The sequence below is a fragment of the Ammospiza nelsoni genome, chromosome 13 (assembly GCF_027579445.1).
Source record: "Ammospiza nelsoni isolate bAmmNel1 chromosome 13, bAmmNel1.pri, whole genome shotgun sequence".
Classification (NCBI taxonomy): domain Eukaryota; kingdom Metazoa; phylum Chordata; class Aves; order Passeriformes; family Passerellidae; genus Ammospiza; species Ammospiza nelsoni.
This window is the reverse complement of record NC_080645.1, coordinates 4,295,977-4,309,165: the sequence shown is the minus strand read 5'-3', so window position 1 is coordinate 4,309,165 and position 13,189 is coordinate 4,295,977. Positions and strand designations below refer to the sequence as shown.

The 13,189-nt window shown below is 39.4% G+C and overlaps 1 non-coding gene across 1 annotated transcript; it reads left to right on the top strand.

The window, feature by feature from the left end:
* Nucleotides 1-74, top strand: TRNAT-AGU (transfer RNA threonine (anticodon AGU)). The gene has a single exon. It is a non-coding gene; the product is annotated as a tRNA-Thr (tRNA).
* The last annotated feature ends 13,115 nt before the right edge of the window (nucleotides 75-13,189 follow it).

The window sequence follows — 13,189 nt, the reverse complement described above, 5'->3', positions numbered from 1 at the left end:
GGCGCCGTGGCTTAGTTGGTTAAAGCGCCTGTCTAGTAAACAGGAGATCCTGGGTTCGAATCCCAGCGGTGCCTGGGCCGGGGAGCCGGCTTTTTGTCCCCGCGGTGTTTTACCGGCCGCCACGGGCCCAGCCCGAGAGAGGGGGAAACTGCGCGGGGCGTGTGAGTAACTACAGCGAACTGTGGGGTGAGTGTGAGTAAACACAACAAACTGCGTGGGGCGTGTGAGTAACTACAGCGACGTGTGCGGTGGGGGGTGAGTAAATACAACAAACAGCGCGGGGCGTGTGAGTAAATACAACAAACAGCCTGTGGGTGTGAGTAATTGCAACAAACACCCTGTGGGTGTGCAATGGGTGTGTGTGTAAATACAACAAACAGCGCGGGGCGTGTGAGTAAATACAACAAACAGCCTGTGGGTGTGAGTAAATGCAACAAACACCCTGTGGGTGTGCGATGGGTGTGTGTGTAAATACAACAAACAGCGCAGTGAGTGTGTGAGTAAATATAACAAACAGTGCGGTGCATGTGAGTAAATACAACAAACACCCTGTGGGTGTGCAATGGGTGTGTGTGTAAATACAACAAACATGCGGTGGGTGTGTGTGTAAATACAGCAAACTCTGAGGTGGGTGTGAGTAATTGCAACAAACAACGTAGTGGATGTGCGGTGGGTGTGTATAAATACAACAAACACCTCGGTACCTGTGTGTGTAAACATAAGAGCCCATGGGTGTGTGTGTAAATACAACAAACACCCCAGTGTGTGTGTGTGCAAATACAACAAACAGCCTAGTGTGTGTGTAAATGCAACAGCTCTGTGTGTGTGTGTGTAAATACAACAACCCTGGTGGGTGTGTGTGTAAGTACAACAGCCCCCTGGGTGTGTGTGTAAGTACAACAGCCCGTGGGTGTGTGTGTACACACGGACCCACAGGAACAGCCGCAGCTGGGCGCCCAGGCTGTCTCCTGTTGCCTTTATGGGAAGCTGTTTTCCAGGAGTGTTTATGCACACTGAGTCGGGAAATGCCTCTCAGCATTTTTTCTTCTAATTGCCACATCTTCAGCAGCCCCTAGGGCAAACAAAGCCACGATTGCCTGTTCTCCTGCCCTCACAGCCGGAGTGCCGCTGACTCCGTGGCTGCTCTGAGGCTTTTGCTGTCCATCAGCACTGAGTCCTGCCTGTCACCCCTTACCTGCTACTGTCACATTGAGTCTGGCTTTGCCAAGTGACACTTGCAATAAGCACTCTGTGCTACCACGTCATCAGTGACACAGCAGAGGTGTTAAAAATAGCTTAGAAAGTGTTGTAAAATAGTTGATAGATCACTAAGCATGTACTGTTAGTTTGGTTGTTATATTGTAGAAGGGGTTAAAAGGGGAGTTATAAGTAATACAGCACTCAAGGTGCCATAACACACCTCAGTAAAGTGCAGCACCAGCCAGCCTGGACAGAACTGTAATGGCCAATCAAGGCCTAAAACCTTCATGGAAATGAAGGATCCAAACAGAAGCCAATCCGGAGGGACAAAAAAAGGGATAAAAAGGGGGATCTGACCCAGGGGAGCTGTGCTGTTCCCCTGGAACCTCGGGGCCATCGCTGCTGAGCAGCCCCAGCGCCGGCGCTGCTCCATCCTCTACAGCAACACTCCTGCTCGGCCCAGGCCCCTCGCTTCAGGCCTTTATTTATTCATCATAAATGCTGAAATCACTTTAGTACCGGGAGCCTGCTCTCTTTTTATCAGAGGGACAAAAGGGTTTTCTAGAAATCCTGCAAAATTAAAAGCCAAACCGTGTTCTGTTAGGCATGGGAATTAGGTTCAGCAAAAAGATTCCAAATTTGTGTTACTCTAAAGAAAGGCAGAATCCATCCTTAAATCTAAAGGTAAAAGGCTTAAAATCCATTAGCACAAGTTCCAGCCTAGCAACCATATCCTTCAGGTGGTTTTTTTTTGCACTCACACAGCAGTGATGGGAGTAAAGGGATTCACAGCCACATTTGGAGATCAGAGTTTTGAGGACTCAGATCAGCACCCAAATCTCAGTTGTCTGAAATGTAATGTATGAGGCTTAATGTCTAGGATGAACATTTTGGTTATAATGTTTACCTGCAGAAAACAAAGAAAAGAAAGGAAAGAAAGATTTCTTTGAGTAGCACTTACTGTAAAAATGCAGGCTAGATAGTATTTGGTATGTCATAAATATAAGTATCCTTTCAAACTGCAATATGTCAGCCTAAAAAGGTGTAAGTCCATCTAAAAAGGTGTAAGTCCATCTGCTTTTTTCATTAATTTTTTCCCAGTGTTCTAAATTACCTCTGTGCATATTGCAAGGAGGAAGGGTAAGTGCTGTCTAACGAATGGCAAAATTATATTTTCTCCAAAAAGGTTGGGTTTTTTGAGTGTCCTGAAATGGAGAATATGGGCAAGTTTCAATTTTCAGATTAAAAGGGTGTCTATGCTTGTTGAACTTGATTTTGGCTGAGCACTACACCACTCACTTGTTTTCCTTGCCAAAGTGGGCAACTGGACTATTCAGTCAATCCAGCCGACCTCAGTGAAACCATTCCTTGACAATTTTTTTTTCCTTTTTCCCCAGGATTAAGGCTTCAGGTGTCCTCCCTCTGTTGCAGGTAATATTTAGTTCCAAAGATGAGAGTAAGGGGAGCAACCCAAGGAAAACACTCACCAATGGGGATTGTGTAAAGCGCTTTAATGAATTTGATTAAAAAACCTCTGTTAAAACATCTAAATACTAATAATGCCGAAAAGATTTAGTACTGTTTATCATTGGACTTTCTCCAAAGTCTTTAAGGTAGTTTAGAACTGCTAAACAAATCACTAACTCTTAAGCTAAATGCATATGTTGAGTGTGTATGGGGATTTTTTTTTGTTTTGCATTTATTTGTGGAAATAGACCAGAAAAAGACTGTTTAACTCCAAAGTAGAATTGTAGTAACAAATTTGTGAATATTGTTAAAAATTGCATTAAAGCTTATTCGTGGTGTGCCAGGTAGCAGGCAGTAACAGCTGTCTTTGCATAAATATTTGCTTTTTTATTTGTAACGTGAGCTGAATAAGCTTCCTTCTCCCACCCCTCACCCAAATGCTTTGTCATCACATCACTATCCAGAGAGGAAAAGCAGCTGTACTTTTTATATTAATATATAATTATAGATATTAACTACTTTAAAATATGTTATGTTATATTGTATTATATTGTATTATATTGTATTATATTGTATTATATTGTATTATATTGTATTATATTATATTATATTATATTATATTATATTATATTATATTATATTATATTATATTATATTATATTATATTATATTATATTATATTATATTATATTATATTATATTATATTATATTATATTATATTATAATCAGCATGCTGTGCTTGTAGGCCGCCTGGCCCTTATGCTACTGGTATTTGCAAGGCTGTATTTGGATATATATATATATTATATATATATCCATATAAGCTCTGTATATATTTCTCATAGATATAGATATAGATATAGATATAGATATAGATATAGATATAGATATAGCTCATATATGATCTATTTAATTTCCAATGAGCAGGAGCACCTGGTCAGAATAGCCCAGTGCATCAAGACCTGTCCTTGTCCCTCAGCTGCTCTTTGGCTCTGCACAAGCTGCTCTGACCTTTTCATCTCTTCTGCCATCTGCAGAATGACCACAATACCTGCTGCTCTGCTCCCACAGAGTTAATGAATGTAGTATGAAGCACTCTGAGCCCTCAGATAAAATCAATGTTATTAAAATCATGTTTTTGTTTTTCTCCTCAGTGAGTTCAGGTCATGCTGGCACCAAACCTTTTCAATAATGCTGGCAGCATTCACAGATGCATTTAGATTGTTTCTGAGAAAAGGAGCCCCATCCACTGATGAGACAGAAAAAACAACCTGCAAATAAAACTTTTGAAATTATTAAATTGGGGAGTTCATGTACAATTTAGTATGTAGGACTGTTTTAGCCTTCTTGTTGAAGGTGCTTATCAACTGTTAAGATAATTTTATGTTTATCCACAGAAATATATGTAATACATGTTTTTACAGGCCAGTATTTTTCTGGCAAGATACTTCTACCTTAATCTCTCAAAATACTACAACATTTTACATGAAGGTGTGTGATTATGATACCAATATGTGATTGATATTACTATTATTATTATTGGTATTACTATTATTGTTATTACTATTATTATTATTACACATGTTTTTACAGGCCATATTTTTCTGACAAGATACTTCTACCTTAATCTCTCAAAATATTGCAACATTTTACATTAAGATGTGTGATTATGATACCAATATATGATTGATATTATTATTATTATTAGTATTAGTAGTAGTAGTAGTAGTAGTAGTAGTAGTACTATTATTATTATTATACATGTTTTTACAGGCCAGTATTTTTCTGACATGATACTTCTACTTTAATCTCTCAAAATATTGGAACAGTTTACATGAAGGTGTGTGATTATGATATCAATATATGATCGGTATTACTATTATTATTATTATTATTATTATTATTATTATTATTATTATTATTATTATTATTATTATTATTATACTACAGGTTTTTACTGGCCAGTATTTTTCTGACATTAATCTCTCAAAATATTGCAATATTTTACATGAAGGTGTGTGACGATGATATCAATATATAAATGACATTACCTGAGAAGGGTTAAGTGTAATATGTAGGTTATGACGAGTATTTAAGAAACACTTTAGAATCTTTCCAATTGCAACATTTATTGATGCCAAATGTAAACCAAATGGCCACAGTCTGTAAGAAAGCAGGTGGATACCCAATTTATGTTCCCATTATGATTGCCTCCTTCAAATGGAAGCCTAAAATGCTCTCCATTATCTGTCAGCCCTGGCTCAGCAGGGAGGTCCCAGAGGTGCCAATGTGATGCCAATCCAACAAGAACAGAAGGAGGCTCAGGGAAACTCCAGATGTGTCAGCCTGGCCTGGTGCCTGGCAAGGGTCTGGACCATAAGTTGAATGCCAGAGCATTGAGTTTAAACAGGACCAAGTGCCTGGTTGTGCACTTTGGCCACAACAACCCCCTGCAGCTCCCAGCTCTGGAGAGCAGCTGGCGTGAAAAATGTGCGTTTTATTATTGGCTTTTTGCAAATATTAAAATGAATATTATATGTGTTATGTTAGAAAGTTATGCTGTATTAATTCTCTTAAGTAGTGTGTTAAATATAGTCTTAGATTATAACATAAGGTTAAAATAGAAACTATGCTATGTAGGATACTTTTTTTTTAAAGAAAGGACTCGCAGTGAGATATCAGCCACAGGACACCTGAATCTTTCAGAGAAAGAGAATTTATTGCTCCATTATCAGAAAAAATGAACTTCTTCCTGCCTTGCTCGGGCAGGATGATGCCATCAGGATTAAGAGGAAGAAGCTGACACTGCCCAGACAGACTCCTGTGTTTGAGTGGAATTTATGCCTCTTGGATGAGGTGTATGAATATGCAACAGGCAGTTGTTTTTAAGGGTTAATCCTCTGTTAATGTGGGTCCTTTTTCAGGCTTGTGCTGCCCAGAGAAAGGTACCTGGACCATCTGTAACTCTTCATTTTTATTGTCTCAAATTGTCCAAAATTTTAATTTATTTTTATAACCATTTTGTTACAATTAACTTTTAAAATTTTAAAACCAAGCGATTGGCGTTTCTCACAGCTGGGAAGCTGATTGAGAGCAGCTGAAGCTGAGCCCAGGTGTGCCCAGGGGGGCAAGAGGCCAATGGCACCTGCCTGGATCAGCAGCAGCAGGGCAGTGATTGTCCCTCTGTGCTGGGCCCTGCTGAGGCCACTCCTCAGTGCTGTGGCCCCTTCTGGCCCCTCAGTTCCAGAAGGACACTGAGGGGCTGGAGCAAGTCCAGAGAAGAGAAGGGAAGTTGATGAAGGGTCTAGAGAATAAATCTGATGAGAAGTGGCTGAGAGAGCAAAGGGAGCTGGGGAGAGCTCAGTGCTGAGCAAAGGAGGCCCATGGGGAGCGTTGTCCCTCTCTACAGCACCCTGGCAGGAGATGGAGTGAGATGGGGATTGGGCTGTCCTCAAAGTGACAGGACAAGGGGACAAGGGCTTAAGCTGTGCCAGGGAGGTGAAGTTGGACATCAGAAGGAATTTCTTTACATTAGGAGTTTTAAACCATTGGAAGGCACTGCCAGGGAGGTGGTGGAGCCACCATCTCTGAAGGTGTTCAGGGCCCAGCCGGATGTGACATTCAGTGCTCTGTCTGGTTGACAAGGTGGTGTTTGGGCCGGAGCTTGATGCAAAGATCCCAGAGATCTCCTACAATCTAACTGGTTCTGTGATTCTCTGAAACTAACACCTGGTAAAGACAGGGAATCCTTTCAAGGTAAGTAGGATAAACCATAACATTTTGTAAAAGGATTTTGCACGAGGTCACATATTCCGCTGACCAATCTATAGACACAAATCCCTAGAATTGTTAGCTGTTCTCTGGTCTTTTTATCCACAAAGCACACAGTGTTCTACAGTTTTAGAGCTATAATGAATCTTTGAAATCGTATTAAGGTGAAACCAAATAATAATTTAATTGCCAGTAGCAAGAATCCTGTTAAATTATTTGAGCAGGAAGAGCAAATCTACCTGCATTTGAAAATTTGTGATGAGGTTAATGGTGTGAGTTCTTCAGCAGCATTTGTTTGGGTTGTCTCTGGATATAACACATGGGTAATTTAACCTTGATTGTCTTGAATGGTTCCTAAATTGCTCGGTGTTTTCTTAATGATTGTGCATGCTTTCCTTAATTTTCTAGCCTGTGTGGGCAAGGACAAAATGCACAGATACAAATTCATGAAGAAGTCAGGAGGTTCTGGATTATTCACATGTAGTCTGTGACCAAAGCCTCATGTCAGTCATACAGTGCAGTCTCAAGCTCAAAGGTTTTCAGCTTAGAAAAGCACAGTTTATATAAACACCTATGTTACCTCTATGTATCTGGTGGCTATTTTTATTATGCCTGCCTTTGACTTGGTTTAAAAGCAAGACACTCAAAATACACTCAGCCAAAAGAGCTCATCAGGTGAGTCCAGCAGGTTCAAACCAGTGCTCTGGCCAGAATCTGCTTTTTGGTTTTCATGTGGCACTCTCATGTGTTACAAGTTGAAAGTGAAGTCTTGTCTTGAATTAGTCTAATAAAAAATTTTCCATCTGGAATGGAAAAGACTGTAATTCCAATCTTTCATGAAAGCCTTACAAATTAACTTGGGAACAATAAATAAATGATCTTTTAATGTATGTAATTGGAAGAGAATTTTGTGTTCTAGCAGCTTCTGGTGATTTATCCTAATGGTGGCAAATTTATTGAGATGAGAAAGAGAGGAGCAAGGAAATCTGCCTGCCTATGTGTTTCCTCTTGTCTAACAGCAGCTGCATCTCTGGAAAATGTGTTCTAATGAGAATATTTATTTTTTCAATAGGAGACTAAACTGCTTTATAGAGTTCTGGATTGAGCCAAATGACTTTTAAAGCCCAGAAATTAAATTTTGAAATGTGTCAATTTAGGTTCTAGCTTTGTTTTCAGCTGCTGCTGATGCAGGTTTTTTCTTTTGGAGTCTGACTGACATAATGTGTGAACACTTAATAAATAAGTTGCACATAAGGTGATGGAAAAATATTATATATTGCCATACTTTCTTTGACTTAATCACAGCCTATGCAGTATCTCTAAGGACCTGTGGGGAATAAATTTAAGTTTTCCTGATAGGTATATTTTTAATAAGCTTTTATGCTAGACAGTTGCCAGAATGTGATCAGTATCTGTTATTGATTAATAGCTGAATTAGGAACACAAAACGAACCTGTTCTTGAGAATCAGCTCCTGGGATTCTATCAAGCTGCTATGGAAGTACAGCACGTGCAACAATACATTAGCAGCTTAGTATTTATATAAAAATATGAAGTGGTAAATAGAAAGGCAGTATCTGGCAATAGAAAGAATTCTTCAAGTGGCAGAATTGCTGCAGAAGATCTTTAACTCGTGTGCTGTTGTGATTAATAATTGTTTTAGGCATTTCATAGCTTGCCCTGTGAAATTGTATCCAGAACTTACCACAATAACAGTTAAGTATTACTTAACATAAGAAAATACCTAGATTCAAACTGAATCAGACTGATAGTGGATCTGCCCAGTGTCCTCTCTAATAACCATGGCAGCAGCTCATGTCTGGGGCAGAACATGAGCACAGGGCAAGCAGGCAGCAATATTTGCCAGAATACCCTGCCAGCCTCTGGTGATTTCCAGCTCAGGGTCCTGAACTTTCAAACACAGATCTGATCAAATTGAATTTTTCATTCCTCCATGTCTGTGAATAGGGAAAAGCAAAGTGACTCCTGCAGGCAGATTTGCTCATTGGAGATCTGTTTTATCAAAGTGGCAGTTGCCTAAAGAAGGGAATTAGAGGCTGCCAGATATTTACTGGCTGTTTATTGCAACACTGACTGTAGGCTTGGGGGAAGAGATCTCCACTTTGCCTGGGAGCTGCCACTGCTGCCTACACCTTATTCACAAAGATGTGGGTGAAAACATTTGACAAAAACATCAAGTGAAGCCACAGTGCCTGTTAACCCCGGTTTGTAGGACTGCTTTGTGTCTGTCCTGACGTGCTGAGCTGTGATGTGTCATTCCTCAGCAGGCATGTTCAGCCACATGTGTCATGTACAATGTGATGTCTGTATCCTGGAAGGATTTGCCAGTGTCAGCTCTGGATTTTGGGGCAGAGGGAGGGGGAGAACTGTTTGGGGTACTGCAGTCTGCACATTGGAAAACAAAGACATTTCCCAGTTACTCCTTGTAGAAAACATCCATATGGATGGTTTCATTTGTAAGTAAATTGCAGAAATCGTACCTGTTGCTTGTTTTAAGGTTTTCATTGTCTGTTCTTACAAAGTAAGCAATGACATCAGAGTGTCTTACTGAGAGAAAAGTGACTTGCCTCCATCACCCAGCAGAGAAGTCCCTGATGCATTTTGCTATTGATGTTTACAGAGATGGAACTGGCCTGTGAACTTGGAGATAGACATGGTAGATATCCCATAGTGTCACTTTAAAGACAAAAAATTCAACAGAGGCCAGGAGGAGAGGGAGCAAGAGGACACTGAGCAATTTAGATTGTTTAGGACCTGTGCTGCTCCATCCTCCAGACAGCCTAGCTCATAAGTACACCAGATTAAAAGAAAGAGTTTTTGAATGCTTCACTATATTTTGGTTCATCATGAAACACAAGTTTGTTCAAGCTGTGAGTGTAGCTGGCTAGTAAATTGCAAGTTGTGTGCCTTCCTGCAGCAGATAGAACATTTTTCATCCAAAAGGCTGAAACCCATAGCCCCAAAACATGAGATTCTGTGGGACTGATGGGAGAAGTAAGGCAGTTTTGGAAGTGTTCTTTGACCTCTTCGAAAAATGTTTTTTCATTAGCTGTGCTTGGCTCATGTGCAGAATTTTGCCTTTGTGCAGGTGTTTACACTTCTTACATTTTAAAAGTCTATTTGCCTATCTTGGCAAATTGTGCTTGCATTTTTTTAGATGGTGAAGCCATTACACTTCAGTTTATTTTCAGTTTACTGTTCTACTTTTGTTCCAACAGGGAAGGAGTCTGTAGGGATTCAAATAACAAGCAGTGCCTTGTAGGTGCAGATGAAGTCCAGTATACAGAAGTGATGTGGCATCAGTTTCTGCAGAGTGCACCATTGCCATGTGCCAGCTCACTGGTGTGCACAGAAAGAGAACCAGCAGTAGATAATTTGGTTGCCCACCAAATGAGATGAAGAAAGTTTCTTTTCTCGTATGGGCCTGTGTCTCAGCTGTGAAAACTGTCCAAGTATGTTAATTTTCTCATTTCATAGCTCTTTCCAGTAAATAGTTCTTAACTCATGCTTTTTCTGTGCCTGCAATTCTCCTCTCTGTCCCACTGCTGTGTGAGGGAGAAGTGCCATGTGGTCTGTGGTGTTTCACTGGCAACACTAAATCATCCCTAAACATGACATAGGGCCTCCTACATGTACCATTCCTGTTTGGCCAAAGACCCTTTCAATCCACAAATGAGTTTAAATTTAGTGTATTTTGAAGGCATTTATTACTGGCTGTGGTCTCTCTGCAGTCTCTGTACATCTCTTTCATTGTGATAAAGGTCGAGAGGTGCAGGCAGGCTTGTGGAACCTGCAGCACAACTCGTGCCGGTTCAGGGCTATTTTCTCACCCTGGAGATGTGAGATTGCACAAGTTGCATGGGCACACATGTGTGAGGGTTGTGGGAAGCTCTGTTTCGCATCCTGTAAGGCAGGCATGCATGTTTCCATGCATTCAGCAACTATCACAGAGCCAGCAGCTTCTTTCTTTTACATCATTGAAAGATGACACCAGGGGGAAGCATCTGTCTTTTGTGGTTTTGCAACAGGACTTCTTTCTTTCAGAAAACTGTAGTTAGGCTATGATTAAGGTTTAGATATACAAGTTATTTTTAATATTATTTGGAGAGGTAGTCAAGCAGTGGCCTCACTTGACGTGGATGGCAAACTCCCACTGACTGTGCCATGGTGAGGTTTTCATTCAATACAAAGGCAATAAAGAATCTGATTCATAACGAAGGGAGGAAAAGATGAATCAATTCAGGCTGTGTGGGCAGATTCTTTCCTGTGCTGTTAACTGTGCAATGCCATCAAAACAACAAGGTCTGTCCTTATCTCCTGCTGTATTAATAGTTGTTCTTTACTTACAGATGACTAAACACAATTAGCCCCTATAATTAGCTGTTGTTGTCAATGGAAACTGTTGAGTGATGGCTTTTTCTGAAAAACCCTTGTAAATACTTTAACATGAGAAATATTTTGAAATTGTCTGAATTACAGCTTTTTAAAAATTATGTAAGGGTTGACCAAGTGTTGTTTGTAGACTTTTTTAAAACAATGTGTTTTTTAGTATGTGTACTACATCCATCAGAAATGTCTTTCTTTTTGTCCAGTGATAAAATAATTGTTAAAAATATCATAAGAGTTATAACTGTCATAAAAGGAAATAATATGACCTTTTATTCATATTATTTCATTTGACATATCTTGCTGAATGAACCTGCTAGAGTCATAGCTCAGAAATAATTTATTATAGTGTCCCTAATTACTATGAATATGGTTTAATATTTGAAAAAATTACTGATATAAACTATTCAATTAACTCTGCATATTTATTTCTGATTAATTATACTATATATAGTGCTTCTCTATTAAAATAAATAATATCAGTTACAAAAATTGTCAAATAGTATGCTAAGTCAGGTCTGTTTGGCCAGCCCAGAGTGGCTATTTTTTCAGTACTAGACTTAATTTTTTTTTTTTAATTAACATTTTAATTTCCATGTCATTTTCAGGCAGAACAGAATTACTTTTCTTTTCCTTCTTATGGGTTATGTTTTTCTATTATGTGCTTCTCAAGGTACTTTGAATTATCTTTATGTAATAAATATGTATTGATGCACTGTCTTAATTGATCAGGGTACCACTAACCTATTATTTCCCTGCCCTTGAAGCAAACCAAACCCAACCCTTATTCCATATTATCTATACTGGCTGAGTCCTAAAGTTTGCATATTGAATGAAAAAAAACCTCAAGACTTTTACTTCTCAACTCTAACCAGCTGAAAAGATATGCAGGTTTCTGTCTGCAGTTCTTTCACTACTATGTTAGAAAATTAAAGCATTGGGTGAACAGTTAACTTGGGACACCTGGTCAAAATGAATAAACTGCCTTGGTGGCCATGGCCAGAACCTGCTGCCCTTCTAAGAACCGGGTGAAATTCATGTGCTCCTTAATATTGATTCCCATGACAAGCTGTGATTTCTTCTGGCATTCTCTCTGGCTGCGGTCTGTGGGAACAACACCAGAAGATTAAGGGAGAATTGAATTAATGAATTAGTAGTTGCAAACACAAATTTGGAATTATTAGAGACTGTTATGAAATAGTACATCTCAAAAAAGGTGCTAAAACCTAAGGCATCTCTTGGACACATAACAGTGATGTTTAGATATTGTGGTCCAAATTCAGTGTCATGACTGTAAGAGAAGGGTTTAGTCACTTCTTTTGATGTTGTCTTGTTGAATCTCTGACTTAATAGTTGCCAAATGTTTTCACATAAACTGATTATGCAGCTGCTGCTGGTTTCTGTGTTTCAGCAGCTCTAAATGTGGGGCCCTTAGGAGAGCACAAAAATAGATTTGGGGCTGGCTGGGCAGGATTGGGTTTAGGGCTGCCTGGCAGGGATCACAGCTAATGCAGCTGCAGAGCTCTTGGTTGGTACTGTGCAATCTGAAATTGATCCATTTATTTGCTCTGCATCTGCTCTTCCCTGTGAAAAACTTCAGGAAGAACATTAGTAAATGACCATGGCAGGGAAAATTGCCCATAAGGAAGAGGGGCATAGTTATGCAGTAAATACAAATATTTCTGAAACAAACTTACATTGTGGGAATATTAAGATGGTGAATGCTTGCACATCAAGATTTACATATCACTGATGGGGTTTGTGTTAACTTTTTGTGCCCTTGAGAGGCTTTGCAGAAATCTGAGCCCTTCTGTGCTGGGATGCATCAAGTAAATTACCAGCAAAAGCAGTGAGATTGGTGCCATGCTAAATGTGGGCACTGCAATGAATATTTGTGTTTACAACTGGGAATAATGTACTTTTAGTAGATGTATAGACACAGGATGAAATATTTAAAGTTTCATGACATTAATTGACAGTTAAATATTTGCTAGTGTGGTGTGGTTTGCTTTTGAGAAGTAGGAAGCCCTTGTGATTTTTTCTTCTGTGTCACTGTGATCAATGGACACTGCTTTGCCATTAAGCTCAGCAAATGTAGGATTGAGAACAAATTAACTCATCACTATACAGCAGGGGAGGCAAGAAGAGGTGAATTTGTGATTGCTGCACCTGTGGCCATGGAAAAAGATCAATGCCATGTTGGCTAATGAAATAATGTTATTAAATATTATCTCTTTCAATCACTATCTTTGTTCAAGCTAGCACAATGCCATTTTTATGGACATAACTACTATTTTTTCATAGTTAGAGCAGAAGAGCATGGAATAAGTAAGATTAAAAAATA